The 17,250-nt window shown below is 34.2% G+C and overlaps 1 protein-coding gene across 2 annotated transcripts in view; it reads right to left on the bottom strand.

Annotated features, from left to right (window-relative positions):
* Window positions 1–14,633, bottom strand: part of LOC148612942 (beta-1,3-galactosyltransferase 5-like) — a 49,640-nt gene extending 35,007 nt beyond the window's left edge. Inside the window, exon 1 of one of the 2 annotated variants that reach the window (XM_088594874.1) lies at window positions 14,542–14,633. The gene's annotated coding sequence lies outside the window, so the exon portion shown is untranslated. Of the gene's footprint in view, window positions 1–11,820; window positions 11,869–14,541 lie in introns of those variants that run through there. The other variant, XM_088594876.1, reaches the window with a different exon arrangement.
* Between the last annotated feature and the right edge of the window lie 2,617 nt (window positions 14,634–17,250).

Below are 17,250 nucleotides of genomic sequence, written 5' to 3'. Positions count from 1 at the left end.
TTTCACGTGCATGTTTCTAATTTTTTTCATTTTAGGGTGATTCTTACAAAAACCTACACTTAACAGTCTTCTGTTTCGTGAAATATTTTAAACAATCTGTTATTCGCTGTATTGAATTGAATCGAATCAACTATATGCATAATAAAACTTTTTGACAATTTTAAATTCGCCGCAACTTTTCATGGTACGACAGTGGTAAGATTAAGTTATATCATGCAAAACTCTATCATGTTTTTGCATGAATTGCAGCGAGAACTACAATAAAGAGCTCGGATAATTAAATAGACAGTTAGCCAGTTACCTACACCTTTCAACTTTTCCTCAGTTATATTTTGCCTGTGCATTGTCAGTAGTCGTTATTAAAGACAGCAGTACATTTGCAGCGATAAGTTTGTTTGCTTGTTGTTGGGGTTTAAAGCCCGAGCAGCAATATTTCAGCTACATTCAGGCGATGAACATAAAGTGGATGATAAAATGATCATGAAATGATGAAATGAAAAATGGGATGGGACACAAGGATAATGGGGTCGAGAAGTTTTGATTTCCACTGGAAATAGGGAGAGGTTGGTAGGATCGGGCAATTTAGCCTCCTGTGGCGGAGCCCTATGTTTCCTACTCCGGGAGAATACCACAGTAGGTTTTTTTAACGTGCGAGGAACGTGGCATCTTTCCCAACACCGTGCACCACTATGGTTTGCGGTCAGGTTTTCGGTATTATAGCCTGACAACCCCAGCATTTAACATGCCAGGGGTACCCCATTCCACCTCCTGGGGCACACAACGCAGTTGCTCTGTGGGCACAGCGCCCTAGCTCCGGCTAGGGTTCCGAGCACTATTTATTCGGCTTTTACAAGCTTTGTGCTGCTGCAGGCCTATTCTTTTGATACCAGGACCCGCACGGGGTTCAGCGATAAGTAGTGATAAGTAGAATCTTTAAACGTATAAAATTACTTTTGGCTAAATATTAAAATAAACAGATTGTATTTAAGGTGGATCATACCAAATATTTCTAGCAGATATTTTTTTTTTCTTTTTTTTTTCCGGAATGTGACCTTAAATGAACATATTTTAACATTTTATTTTAAAGAAACATAGACTTGATTTCCAGGTAATTGAGCTTTAATGAAAGCAAATTTGTTATATGGATTCTGTTAATTTTACAAACTATTTAAAAAATGGTAGAGAGAATTTATTTCAAATTCGTATACAGAACAATCGACAGACATTCTTTCATATTTCAAAATGCATTTTTTTGGATAATTATGAACAAATCCCATTACACATCTATTCAAACATTTTATGCTAGTTATCTTTCGTTGAAAAAGGTGTTTTACAATTATTTTTTTCTTTTAATTTTACCTTACAGTTTAATTTTTGTCATAAATTCTTATGAAATAATTTTCACATATTATTTTCACCTGGTACACCTGGTCCATGCTGCCAGTTTTTAGTGGAGTCCGAGTTGCTCATTTGCTTTTGTTACTTTGTATGTATGATTATAGTTACATTGTTATATTATGTTCTTTGTTGTGTATGTCTGTTTTCCATCTCAGGTCTTTGTCCCTGGATTACATTTTTTTGATTACCGCTATAACCTTGGTTCCCTTGATTACTATTACTATTGCCTATTAGCAAAAACATTTTGTAAACTGTGCTTCTCAACAAGGTTGATAAAATTTTTTTTTCTATTGTGTTTCTTATTAGTTCCAGAATTCAATGTCTAGATTTATAATTTCGGTTTTTTTCAATTTGAGGCTCTTAGCGATTCAACTTTTCTTCTCCCTCACACTCTCTCACAATGCCCTTTAGTAAAGAAATTGTTTTACTCAGAATTTCAATGAATACTGGGAGTCACCTTAACATGTATGTAAATGTACATGTACAAGTATACAAAGTAGGAAACCTCGTTAACATATATTATTTCATTAACTGAACAATAGAAAGGGAACTGGACATTGGAAACTGTTTCACGTGTACCTGTCCTGGCACCACAAATCCTGAAAAGGCATGTGAAACTTAGAATAATTTTACATTTCATAGTACATGTATAAAGTAACTTCAATTAAAGTTAGATAAATCACATTCTGAGACGTATATATATATACATGTCTCAGAATGTGACGACTCTATTCGCTACACTGCTCCATCCGATCAAATTGATACATGGAAGATATGTAAACGTTTAGTATATATATATATATATATTAAATTGATCCTCTATCCTACATAGTAACAATTTCATGAACAGTCCTGCACTACCATACATCGTGTACTAATTTACAGCCCTAGATTAATCCTACGAGGAGGAATGACCCGGCGAGCGAAAACTATATTTTTACATAGCCTAGCTGGCCGAATGGTCTAGGGCGCTGGACTTTGTGCAGGCGGTGTTGCCATAGATGTCACAGCGGTACGAGTCCCGCGGAAGGAATTTGGTTATATTCAAGTACATGTAATCATAGGTCAGGATGAACACATTATATTAATTTTTTTCATGACAATCTTGGATGATTTTTTTTTAACTGAATTGCTTCAATCAGCTTTTTGAATTCTTGCATAATTTTAACTCAAACTCAATTTTTTGGGAATGGCATGTTTAAGATAATTAAAATCATTAAGGATGTTATTTATTCCAACAAAAAATTAAAAGTATCGATATGTTCGTTGTATCTGTAAATTTGTATCTACTGAACGTGAAAGCAAAGACAAACAAACAACCAAACCAACAAAATCCCAAAAAAACATTTCAATGTAAATACTTGTATACTCTACACAGAAACAAAAACACACCTGTATTGATAACTAAGTTTAAACGTATTTTATTTGTCGAATGACGTACAAAGGGAATATACACAAGTACATCTTATGAAGTATTTTCCCGTTAAAGAAATATACAATAATCTAATGAGCATACGCATACAAAAACATTTTGTTTTAATATTACTCATATAAAACAGATGAAGAAATGGAGAAAAAGCTTTTTTTATGAGATTAAATATGGAAGAGAAAAGATAAACAAAATGAGACGTGTGCTTTTTTGTCATGGTGTGTTTGTTCAACGGAAGTAATAGAAACTAAACAACAAGGAATTTCCCGGTAACCACGTAAGATCATTCATTAATTAATCAATCTGCCTTAAGTGACTCTATAGATGACATTCGATAAAAATAGTGGTATTGAGTTTCTACTTTGAATCCACATCTTCAAGTTGGATTACCAACAATGTTTACTCTGTGAAGGTCATAGTTAAGAAATGGTGCTCCGCCTCTCATTTGTGTTAAAACAATATTTAGTCGTCTGGGTCCAAAAGCATAGAATATTGGTTTTTACTTTACGTTTCAGTTTGCTTTTGAAATGTGATAACGAATTCAAATCTCTTGTTGATTGATCAAGTTTATTCCAATGTCTTATCGTAGAGGGAATAAATGATTCTGCTGTTATAAAAAGCCTAAAGAAGGGTAATATTATAGCTGAACCATTCTTAGGGGATAATTAGTGGTACTTCGAATTGTTTACTTAATTGTAAATTACACAGAAAGTGAGGTGTAATTTGGTTGTTAAGAGTATACACCATTTGCAGTTTTCTTCTCTCGCGTCTAGATTTTAATGTTTCCCATCCAGTTTCGCGGTAGATTAGATCTATCTTGGTAAAAATAGGTAATCCAGTTACAATTCTGGCAGCTTCAAGTTGCACATTTTCTAACTTATTCGAATAACCTACACCACCGTTGTCCCACACTTCACATGCATATTCTAAAATTGGCCGTACGTAAACTAGATAAAGTTTTTTTTCTATAGTATTCCTACAAATTTTAAATTTAAGCTTTCGCATCACGTTGGTATGTTTTAATGATGCTGTCAGTGTAAGTATTCCATTTGCTATTTTGACTAAATGTTACACGTAAATCTTTATGAGAGTCAACAATTGGAATTGCTTGATTATTGAAGTTAATGTTAGTATGAGGTATACTCATATTAGAGATCATTAAGACTTCCGTCTTTTCCGGATTAAAGGTCATCAACCACTTTTTAAACCAGTCGTCTAGTTCAGCAAGATCATGATCTATGATATATCTAATATGTACAAGATCAGTTCCATAAACTCCAAATGATGTATCATCTGCAAAAAGTCTTGTCAATGAAATTAGCTTTTCAGATATATCGTTTTTAAAAAAGACAAATAATAGCATAGACCCTTGTGAGACACCGCAAACTGGGAACATTGTATTTTTTATTACAACTCCTTGTTCCCTATTTCAAGATAACTTTTAAATCATTTTAAAAGATCAACAGTTATGCCGTAGGATTTCAATTTATGCAGTATACCTTTATGCCACACTCTATCAACTGCTTTCGAGAAGTCACCAAAAAAACGAAACAGATCGTTTGCTTTTTTCTAATCCATCATGAACAGTTATAAAGCCCTAATAATTGGTGCACTGTTATATCTAGGAAGGAATCCGCTTTGGTATTCGTACAAAAGTTTATTTTCAAATAAGTGATTGTAGACATGTTTATGAATTATTCCCTCCATCACTTTGCCCACACAGCTAATCAAAGAAATAGGTCTGTAGTAAAGCGGTATCCCCATTTTTAAAAATCGGAGTCACGTTTGCAGTCTTGTCTTCTAGCTGGAGGGAAATTTGCAATATTGAATGGATGTATTAAATATTATCTGTAAAGGGATTGAGATTTTTTTTCAGGGCAGATTTTTAGCATCTTATGGCTTATTATATCAGGACCGGATGCCTTATTCGGGTGTAAAATTTTGATAATATCTATTATTTCGGAACGTTCTATATTTATGGTAAATATTTCATTATTTGATTTTCGCTCCATGTTTGGTAAAGGGTCATTTGCTTCTTTAATGTTTGATATAGAACAAAAGTATTCATTTAAAACGATGCACTTTTCATCGTCCTCGTACACCGTAGTCGCCAGAGACATTTCTTAACGGGATAATTTTAAGATCTTTTTTCAGCTTTTAAAAGCATCTTCATAATTTTCCAATAAACTTTTGGATTAGAAGTATTTTCATATTTAGAAGTATTGTTACATTTCGTAAGTAATTCAGAATATAAATAGACCCGTGCAGGGGCTAGGGCTCTCTGCCCACAGAGCAACTGGGTTGTGTGCCCCAGGTGGTGGAATGGGGTACCCTTGGCGTGTTACATGCTGGGGTTGTCAGGCTATAACACGGAAAAGCTGAGCGCAAACCATAGTGGTGCACCGTGTTGGGAAAGATGCCACGTTCTTCACAGGTTAAAAAACCCTACTGTGGTATTCTCTCGGAGTAGTAACCATAGGGCTTCGCCACAGGAGGCTAAATTGCCCGACCCCATCCACCTCTCCCTATTTCCAGTGGCAATCAAAAATTATCCTTGTGTCCCATCCCATTTTTCATTTCATCAACATTTCATGTTCATTGTATCATCCACTTCATGTTCATCGCCTGAATATAGCTGAAATATTGCTGCTTGGGCGTTAAACTCCAACAAACAAACAAAACAAACAGAATATAAATATCAAAGTTATTCGGTCTTTTACGGATAAAAGAATTTTATGAATACGTTTTGTTACTTTTTGACTTATTTTTAAAGAAACCTAACCAGGGAACAAGCTTTTCAAGGGCCTGGTGGCCGATACTACTGAAAACTTTGTAGGACCCTAGCATAAATACATCTTTTATGAATCAATTTCAAAATCACTTTAACAAAAGCATAATATATAGGCAGTATTTATCAGTGTTTCATGTAGGTTTAAGTTTTCATGGCCAATTCAAAAGGTATTCAAAACATTGGGAATCAGGCTTATTCCATGCCTATTCAGTACGTCACACGTGCAATCGCGTGTACATGTGCAAACTACATAATGTATATTTGTACTTTTGTCAGTAGTTATCGAAATGTTTTGGCTTGTTAGATTTCTTTTTTTTTCCAAATGGTGTATATATCAATGACTCTCCTTATTGAATCGCCCCGTGCAGGTCCGGGTGTTAAAAGAATAGGCCTGCAGCAGCGCTAAGCTTGTCGTAAAAGGCGACTAAATAGTGCTAGGAACCCTAGAGCATCTGGGTTGTGTGCCCCAGGTGGTGGAATGGGGTACCCCTTGCGTGTTACATGCTGGGGTTGTCAGGCTATAATACGGAAAAGCTGAGCGCAAACCATAGAGGTGCACTGTGTTGGGAAAGATGCCACGTTCCTCGCACGTTAAAGAACCCTACTGTGGTATTCTCCCGGAGTAGGAACTACAAGGCTCCGCCACAAGAGGCTAAACTGCCCGACCCTATCCACCTCTCCTTATTTCCAGTGGCAATCAAAATCTGTAGACCCCATTGTCCTTGTGTCCCATCCCTTTTTCATTTCATGTTCATTGTCTGAATATAGATGAAATATTGCTGCTCGGACGTTAAACCCCAACAAACAAACCTTATTGAATCTATTAGAGGATCTGTGATTCTTTCCAACATTTATCAATACACCATTTTTTATCCTTTAAAAAAAACATATCGCTACATTAAAAAGTTCTGTGATGTGTTCTCTAAAGGCCTTTTTAGCATCACAATTATTAGTGTTATATGACAGTCTGCGTTGCCAAATATGTTACGGTACGTGTATGTATTGGCTGTTAATTTCTAAGTAAAAAGGTGTAGTAATAATCCTCAACAAACTAAAACCTGCTGTAATGACAGACACATCTTACAAATAGGAATAATACCGATCTTACAATAAAACATCACCCGAGGATGCTTTCTCTATCTGTCTATTTAAAAAGACCAATCTTTGTATAATTGGATTTGCTCAGAAATTTTTCAAAAGAATCTTTGAAAAAGTAGATTTCCGACAGAGTTATCTGCCCTGAAATGTTCATTTTGAGTTCATGGACATGAAATTGTAACTCAATGGTCCAGCATGATGTGGAATATCTTGCCTGTTTTCCCTGATTCTGATGGTGCAAATAATTACATTACACTGTCAAAATGATGGGATTTTTCATACCATATTTCACGTACTGTCTGCTTCTTACAGGGACTGACACTTTTCTACTAGATAATGCAAAAAGTTTGTATTATAGTCTATCATCTACTTTAAAGTAACGAGAATAAACGTTTTTCAGAACAATTTAAGATCTATATACAATTTTTATCGTATGTCACATGTTTTATATAAAAAAAAAACAACATATGTGTTCTGGTGATATCTTATGAAATACGTCTCAGCATTTTTACATCATTATTTAAGAGGAAGCGAACTGTATAAACGTCCTACAGGCAATGTAGCTCGGTGACCTAGACAACAAATTCGGAAAATTTAATCGTCATAAAGAACATGCGGCTATACAATACATCAATCGTTTCCTGAAAACCTTTTTTTTTAATTTGACAAATGGTGCAATTTGTGATTTTTCGATGTCAATGTCACCACCCAAATAATGCAATTTTTGTTGTCGAAGTTTATTGTGTTACACGGAATTAAATGCTATCGTTTTACAATTATTTAACATTATTTTCTCATTATTCTGTTAGTCTCTAATGTGTCTACTATCTTATATTGCAACATTGCCGAAAAGTCGCTTAAATTGTGATAGTACTAAACACAAAATACCATATAAGCCATTTGTTTTACTGAAGCATAAATACTCTAAAGGTTTTGACATTGAAAGATATGTCAATAAGCGATTTGTCGGCGGGGTAGCGGTATATTTGTTTCATTATACCGCAAAACCATAAGTGTTACCACAACTTTCTTGGTACCATTGTAAAGCTGAGACATTTAGCTACACAATACAGACATATGTCAGTTTTCTTCAGTTAGTAGAAAGAGGAAATTTGTATAATAAAAGAAACTTAAAAATAGATTTTTGCCTCAACTAGGTATAAAAAGTAGTAAAAAAATACAAAAAAATGCTTCAGTTTATATTTTGGCGACAAAAAGATTTGTAAGTGAGAAGTATAAGGGTACCTGAAAATCATACTTTGGTCGATGAGTCGGGGGGTGCAGGGGGGTAATCTCAGCCCACGTACTATAAGTTTTAGAACGCAAATACGGGAGTTTGAAAAAAACGTTTTAAGCTTTAGTTCATGTAAAATTTTGATTCTTTTAATCTTCAAAACGCCATGAGTTTGAAAATTATACTATGCGCCATTGTCTGTAAGAATTGCTGAAAAAATACAAATCAACTACATGAATACGGTCTATGCATTACAATATGGGTACACATCCTATTGCAGCCAAAAATATTTACTTTTTTTGTCAAAATTGATAATTATTCTCTACTAATAAATCTGAAAACATGACTATACATGTAACTGCTGGTTTAAAACTTGAATTTCTGCTTGCTTAATCATCTTTAGGTTGACACGATGTCGACCACTTGAAATGGCTTCTACCTTTATGTCACTTAAACAATACAGAATTATAACATTCTTAGTGCAAATGCCAAAATCCACGGAGATAATTATTGAATTATTGATTTCCAGGTTCCACACTATCCACGAAAAACTACGGAAAGAAGTTCCAGTTTTCCAGTTTTAGTATAATGTTTAAGAAGACAGATCTGAAGCCAAAGCTACTACATTCATTTACAAATTCATTAGTCCCTACAATTCTATATTCGGTCTCGATATATGCCTTTGCATTGAACATCTTTTTTCATTGACAATGACCAAATAACACAATCCTGGGACCTTTGTAATTTTGTTGTACCTTAAATTTGTTATATGTACTACTTGTATATACCGATTGATACCACAACAATCATTTCTTTTGATGTTGTTCTATGTGTATATGTATTCATTCAAAATTTTACACATATATAAGTCTCATGATTGAAATTTTATTATATAGCAGTGATTTATCGAATGTCCCCAGTGTAAAACTTTTCTCTAATTCAAATTCAATAAGTTCGGTAATTTCACACTCGAATTTTCTCCTGCCATAAAGTCACAAAAATGTCCCGTATACCAATCCGCCGTTTACATAATTTAAAAAATTGAAAATAGCAATGCAAAATGGAGAAAATTTATAAAATGAATAGAATAATCAATTGGTTACAGATAACTCCTTTGTCTTTTGTTAAGATTATTCTTAATTTGCAAAATAAATCATCGCATATATCTTTAATTGTTATGTCTTCAATAAAAAATGTTTTTTTCGTCACAAGATTTTTTAAAAGTAGTTTTGGTCTTTTCGTTGCATTGATGGGGAGCACATGGTGTGTTTCACTGTTTCGTTTTTCCAACACTTTTCTAATATTGTAGGCTGACAACAGATTTGCGACATGATCAGCCTTGTAATACTAATCATTTTGTATTTTATATTGGAAATCAATAGCATGACCGTGTCTGATGGGCCAAAATACCAAAATTATCATTTTACAAAGAGTTTCATTTGAGTGCAATATTTTCCAAAGGATCAATGTTCCTACAGCTCTTGAATGGTATAAACTATCCACTTACACCATACACTTTCCTCCCATTCCCTATTCCCAAAATCTCCATTCCCAATCCCATTTGAAAAATCCAATCTCCTCAGAGAATTCCCAACGTATATTTCGTATCAAATATGTACATTATCAAATTAAATTTCATATTTTTAAATTATGTTATTTTGTATTAAATTCAGTACATGTTATTTTGATATTTTCAGTTATTTTTTTTAATTTGTTATGGTTTTCAACTAAAAGGAACAAATACGGTCCACAATCATCGGCATTTATATACATGTAATAGAACTGTTCCTCTTTGTTCAGGAGGTAGACGAAGGGTAAGGGACATAACTCTTGAAATCAGTGATATGCTTTTATTATATTCAATTTCAATTTATATTCAATTTCACCAGAGTCTATCTAGCTTTCACTTGAAACAAAATGAATTCAGTCCAAGTTACTTTGATGCTTACAGGAGATTGATGTAAGATGTTGAATACAAACGTTCCAATGATATGTAAGTGTTTTGTCTCTAACCCTAGGTCTACCTCCTCAAGTCTGCGCCTAAAAGTTATAGAAACGATAATATATTAAATTAAAAAAAACGTTATTGATAACTATGGTCTAAGAATGTTTGAGGACAGATTTGTTAACTTAATTATTAGCGTAGCGCCATGTTGCCAAAGATGAAAGAATAGTTAGTAATGCGAAACGATAATTCATCGCATTTGTCGTATAGATTTTTTGGAGTGAATGTGTAGTCATTGATCGAATGGTATATAACTTTTTAAGCGCAAGAAAATGGATCAACAAACTGAGACACTAGTCTAGGGTGAAACATACTATTATGCAGGAAAAAATTTATATGTGCTAAGATGGATATATTAACGAACTTTAAATGAATATTTTAGAGTAAATGAAGGAGGACAGCAGTATCGATAGGTTTATAGTTACCAGTACATTTTCCTCATAAAATAAGAGTAAAAACATACAAAACAAAACAAACTAACGTAAAAAGCAAACTCTGAGTGTGAGTGTTTAGTTGTCAAAAAATCGGGCTAACCACTGGGCAAAAAGCTACTTGATCTGGTTAAAAATAGGCAGAAAGAATGTTAAAAACAAATCTCAACATACAATGTAACGGCATTCTAATGATCGTACTATTCAGTAAAAAATACATGTATGTACAAAATCAAATTTACCTACCAAGACATGACCATGTGACTTATCAGGAGATTTCATCAATGTATAACTATTAGCTGGATTTATTCAACTTACAAGCAAACTTCTAAAGTGTATACCGATTAGCCAAAAAAACCGATTTTGACCAACTAAAAAGGAAACTTCAATAGTGAACAAATCAATAAACCATTGCGAAACAAAACATCCCATGGATTATGTGAAGGTTATTACACAAATCGCTACAAGCAATGGCTCGTAACAAGCTTTTAGCTTCTTGCCGGTCAGATGTTAGAAGTTGGAAATGACTAAATTTTTGGTTTAAAATATGCATTGGGTTACACATTAAAATGGCAGATTTTAAACTTTAAACTGCTTGGTATTATTTAAGACACCAAATACTTAGATAAAATCATGACAAACGGACATAGCATCACATTCAACCGCTTTTTCGTAACCACCAAACTTGCAAGTAAATCGAATTTCCTATTGGTATAATTATGATGCATTACCCCGGACAGAGCATGTCAAAAAGTTACCGACCGCATTAAAGCTGATGGCATAAAGAGGAATGTGATTGTTATCAATTCATACTAACGTTCAATTAACCTTCAACGGACAGCGTAACATGCGTCTTGCCAGAAGCATGAACCACGCATCCTTCTGGAGATCAAACATATTCACGTGTGAATCTTTGATGACACTTGGTATTGCTTCTTATAAGATCTTATATCAAAAGCATACGGGCATTGGACGTGGTGTGCTTAAGAATGCAAATAATGTATTTCAAATCTGACGCTTTCGATGTGACATTCTAACAGTATAAAAATGGTGTCTTTAAATGTCTTGATTTCGTTGAGTGTTATCAATACAGAAGTACCATTTTGAAAAAAAAAACACTGGCCTCACCATAGCCTGTTAGCATTTGCATGAAGATAACGTCAATATTATTAAGTTGTATTTTACAAGGGTGTTCTTCCCAACATATTCAAAATTCTGTTTTAAGTAATTATTTAAAAGGGTAATCACTATACCCGATTGAACATCACACTGCGTTCAAGTTGGATTTCAAAAGGAATTTAAAATGGGTCCGACAATTCACAAAATATATTTGTTGTCAGAGATAGCTTTCATGTGCTGAAGCCAATCATAAAGGAGATATTCAAGTCACAGCTAAATACATGTAATTTACTGTAAACTAAAATAATGTCTTACCTTAAATGGACAGATACAGAAAAAATTAAATAACAGTCTATATCTATTTATTATTGGATAAGAATGAAAAAAATATTTCTTGTTACATCTGTTCTTTGTGTCTGACAAAAGTTGATATTGATTATGGATATATATCTAGAGTGGTTTATTAAATGAATTAAAAAGCCGTTACGAGACATAAAATGACAAAAAATGACAGCATGTATAACATTTGCAATTTCATTGGATAACGTGGTTTTATGGATATCAATTTCACGATTGATTGCCTCATCTTTTTAAGCATCTGTTTACATAATTATTTTCGATTGTTCACCATTTCTGTTAAAAATTGACGAAGATTTAAATGGGGATAACTGTATTTGAAAAAAGACAATTAAAGATATATACGAAATGATCCCAGTTGTTGTCTTCATTATGCTGATATATCAGTTCATTCTCAAACCAAAATAATTTGGGTTTTGGTCAATCACAGCAAGAAAAAATTGTTACATCTGTGATAGGAGTTACGAAAGAGTAATCAAGGGAACCAAGGTTATAGCGGTAATCAAAAGAATGTAATCCAGGGACAAATACCAGACATGGAAACACATATACACAACAAAGAACATAAAGTAACTAAAATCATACATACATAGTAACAAAAGTAAATGAGCAACTCGGACTCCACTAAACACTGGGAGCATAGATCAGGTGCACCGGTAGGGTAAGCGTCCTCTGCTTTTCTAGAAACACCCGCCGATATGCGCATAAAAAGTCAAGTCCGGGGTAGACAAACGAGGAAAGGAAAACCATGACCCGTTGAATAAATCAGTTTTCATGGTGCTGATGGATACACCATAACGATCCACGAGTTCATAATGACGACCATAAAACTTCTGTAGTGATGACTTCAATCTTGTAGCAACGTAATCCTGTTCCAGAAGCCTATGTGTTAAGAGTTCTAGCGCGATACAAAAAGTCTGCGTAGTTTCGGCAAGCTCTGGCATAACGTATGAGTTGTGATATGAACACTCCATACGCACGAGCCGAAGGGATGTTGCCACAGATGAAAGGAAAGTTGACAATTCTGAATGAAAAGTCATCACGTTTGTCGTAAAGTTTGGTTAATAGTTTTCCTTTACCATCGATTTCTAAGTGTAGGTCAAGATATGCGGCTGACTTCAGTGTCTGTAGTATCCTTTATCTCAAGTTCTTTTGGGTAGATGCGATGTAATAAATCCCCGAAATTAGGATTGTTTAAAGATAATACATCATCTATATAGCGGAAACTGAGATTGAAGGATCTAGCCAAACGATATTCTTTGTTTCTGATCAGATCAGCTATAAAGTCAGCCTCATAAGAGTGACGGAATAGGTCAGCAAGTAAAGGAGCACAATTTGTTCACATTGGAATGCCGACCGTTTGTTGAAAACACGTCCACCACACTGGACAAATATGTTGTCGATTCAAAATTTCAGCATTTTGTAAACATCTTCTGTATATTTGGAAGATGATTTGGAATTATTTCTTACAAAGTATGAGGAATCTCTACCAAGACCTATATATTTGTATCTAGGTGTACCATCTTTTTTGGAAAAACAACGATGTATAATGCTTTAAGTCGGGAATTTAACTGAGTATGGTGTATATAAGTATACAGTGTTGAAAAATCATAGGTTTTAATGCTATAATATTCAGATAATAGTCTTGAACTGATTGTCTCCAAAAGATCTTTCGAATTTTTCAGGATCCACATTGAATTAATACCACTACGGGAGTAACAAGTGTTGTGGTAGGACTGCAGACCCTTTTTGACAGTTGTGAGTATAGAAGTTAAAAGCTTTGAAAGAGGTTTGGTGGTACATTTTGCAGATGCAGGTATGAAACGATGTTTGTATGGATTCTTGTGAAGTTTAGGAATCTAGTACATAGACGGTAAATCACAATCATCGTCCTTGGTAGAGAGACCAAAAGAGGTAAGCACAGATTTATGGTTTTCCACAATCTCTTCTTTGGAGAGAGTAGTAGCAGTGTAGGTCTTATCACTGCTATTATTTTCTACGTCTACCTCTGATAATAAACATTGGATATAAAACGTTTTGCAGACAAAAACAATGTTGTTTTGGGCTTTGTCTGCTGGTACGACAACATATTTGTCATGTATAGTAGACAATGTTTTTGCTACATCGGGGTCTTTGAAAACTGATGTAGCCTTGGCACTCATTGACCTACTTAAAACTATCATTCGTTTCAAAATTAAAGACCTCACGGCCTTTAACTACTCAATAAAAGTGACATTTTGAAGATATCAACAAACTTTCAGCTTGAAATTGAAATTCCTAGGAACAACGACCAAAATAACGAAACAGTACATTTTGGTATATTAACAAAAGTGGTAAAACAACGGGATATGTTATTTGTAATGTAATAACACAACATAAAACAAAGTTCTTGTTTGTGCAAACCGCTTGTCCGAACTATATTTTGGGCTCTAATTATTTCATATTACACATATGTATAACCAACTGACCTATTGCCGAATGTTGTGGGCATTGTTTTGTTGTTATTTTTGTGTTTTGTTTTTTTTAAATAGCAGTTTGTGTATTAGTATTTAATTTTATGTGCATTATATGTTTGTTACTTGCTATAACAACTTTACTTTAAAACTGATACTTGTGAAATATTCGACCAGAATATATAGTTTTCGGTGCTTCTCTACAATTGCATTTACATGTACTTACATTTTCAGCTACAGAAGTTTACCCAAGTTAACCCACCAAATGAATGTTTCACATGATCATACCTTCGAATCATCCGTTATTCATCTGATTTTGGAAAATAGTTTAAAATGATTTTTTTCCTGTTATTAATTTGTCATTCGTAAAACTGAAAAATTGCAACAAAGTCTAAGTATAAGTGTATCCGGTAAGTAGATATCAATCTAGCGTAGCTTGATGGTCATGGAAGTATTTGAAAAAACAGGAAGTATATATAACTTGCACAACATGGTTTGATTTGGTTTAAGCACTTTGAAATCAACATCAAACAAACATTTCATTTCAATGGTATTTTAATATTAAAATTCTTACCCTTCCGGTGCACCTGGTCCATGCTCCCAGTTTCAAGTGGAGCCCGAGTGGCTCATTTGCTTTTGTTACTTTGTATGTATGATTTTAGTTACTTTATGTTCTTTTTTGTGTGTGTCTGTTTTCCATGTCTGGTCTTTGTCCCTTGATTACATTCTTTTGATTACCGCTATCACCTTGGTTCCCTTGATTACTCTTTGATTACCGCTATAACCTCGGTTCCCTTGATTACTCTTTGATTACCGCTATAACCTCGGTTCCCTTGATTACTCTTTGAAATATTATAGGGTTATAGAGGCCTAAAATTGCTCATCCTGTCCTGATTATGTGTTTATTTGAACCTCTGAAAACAAACTTAGATTACTGAATATCAAAATTACAAACTAAGATGTGAAAAATGATACAGTCGACTCTCGTTGTCTCGAACTCGGATGACTCGAAATTTTGTCGAAGTCCGAAAAAAAATGCCTATTTGTCTATGTTATTTTACTTCTTTTTAGTCGAAACTGGATGAGTCGAAATTTCGGTTTTCTCGAAGTAAAAATTAAGTCCCTTCAATGAATTTCCTTGTAAAAGTCAATGGTTATCTCGAACTAATTAGGGTAAATTACATGTCAAAGTGTCAAATCATTTTACCTGTCGAGGCCCTGTGTCACCATTAATTAGTTTATTACACCTTTCGATGATGATTTTGATTTGATGACTTGTTACCTGTATTTCTGTAATTAATAAAACTATGAAATATTTTATTAATGCAATTAGATTTCTTTTATTTAATGATCAAAGACCATTGTCGGCATTTGTGTTTTTGACAAGATGTCTACGCTTGGGTGTGTATAAAATAATTACCGTTATCCGAACTCAATGGGTCGTTAAAATAAGATTGTTGTTATTAAAATCTTGATGTTTTATTAATTACAATTTTAAACAAACATATACGCTTGTGGATGAATAGCAATTGGCCAAGCGGATCTTGAACATTTTCGGCGTTTCTGTGAAAGCAAAGGATTTAATGTTTTTACTTGATTTGAGAAAATTAATGAGATTTCATATAAAAATGGTATCAATGTGGCTTTTGGTATGCCTTTCAGAATGTCTTCTGATGATACTGTTACACGTGATCTTGGTGAAGGAAAAACAAGAATTCATCAAAGTACAAACAATAACAAAAATAATTTACGACAACCCAGTATACACAGAATATGTAACCAGATCCAGTTGTACTTATTTTGTCATTCTCGTCCATGGTTATCTCCCCTTTCTGCTGCTCGAACTTCATTGATTTCGTTAAGTCGAACTTCGGTTGAGTCGAACTTTTCTCCTGGTCCCTCCAATTTCGAGATAACGAGAGTCAACTGTATAATGAAAATGAGCATTGAATTTATTTGCAATTTATATAAACATTTATATAAAATTCTACTTTTAATTTCATAGTTAAAAAAAAATGATGTCACAGCGGTACGAGTTCGAGTCCCGCGGATGGGAATGACCAAAAAATTGCTTCGTTAATTTGATAGTTCTAACATCGTTGGGAATTTTTTCAGACCTTTCTATACGTTTACATTATCTTCCCTGTATCAATTTGATCCGATGGAGCAGTGTAGCGAATAGAAGCGTCACATTCTGAGACATTTGTATAATATTGATTTGTTCGGCATGCATCATTAATTTGATCCACTATCCTACATAATGACACCTAGATGAACTGTCCCATACTACCATACATCGTGTATTGAGTTACAGCCCTAAATTAATCCTACAATTAAGAATGACCCGGCAAGCAAAAGCTATATGTTATATAGTCTAGCTGGTGGAGTGGTCTAGGGCACTGCATTTCATGTAGGCGATGTTGCCATAGATGTAACAGCAGTACGAGTTCGTGTTCCACAGTTCTAACATCGTTGGGAATTTTTCAGACCTTTATATATATATATAATCAAGTCTAAACTCCACCACAACTCTGGAATCGATGTGAGGTTGCAAATTGTGTTGCTCCCTCAGCGAGATTCGAATCCCTTCTCTTCTCTGACAACTATGGCAACGCCGCCTGCACTAAGTCGAACGCTCCAGACCACTCGGCCAACTTGGCTATATAAAAATATAGCTTTCGTTAACCGAGTGATACTTCCTCGTAAATAAATCTAGTGCGCGTACATTAGCTTGTTTTTTTTTTTGTTTGTTTGTTGGGGTTTAACGTCCGAGTAGCAATATTTCAGCTATATTCAGACGATGAACATGAAATGGATGATAAACGAATATGAAATGATGATGAAATGAAAAAGGGATGGGACACAAGGACAATGGGGTCGACAAATTTTGATTGCCACAGGAAATAGGGAGAGGTGGGTAGGGTCGGGCAATTTA

Source organism: Perna viridis, chromosome 7, assembly GCF_037379345.1.
Source record: "Perna viridis isolate PV_CMFRI_1.1 ecotype Kerala chromosome 7, ASM3737934v1, whole genome shotgun sequence".
NCBI classification, from domain to species: domain Eukaryota; kingdom Metazoa; phylum Mollusca; class Bivalvia; order Mytilida; family Mytilidae; genus Perna; species Perna viridis.
This window is presented reverse-complemented; position numbering and strand designations above follow the sequence as displayed.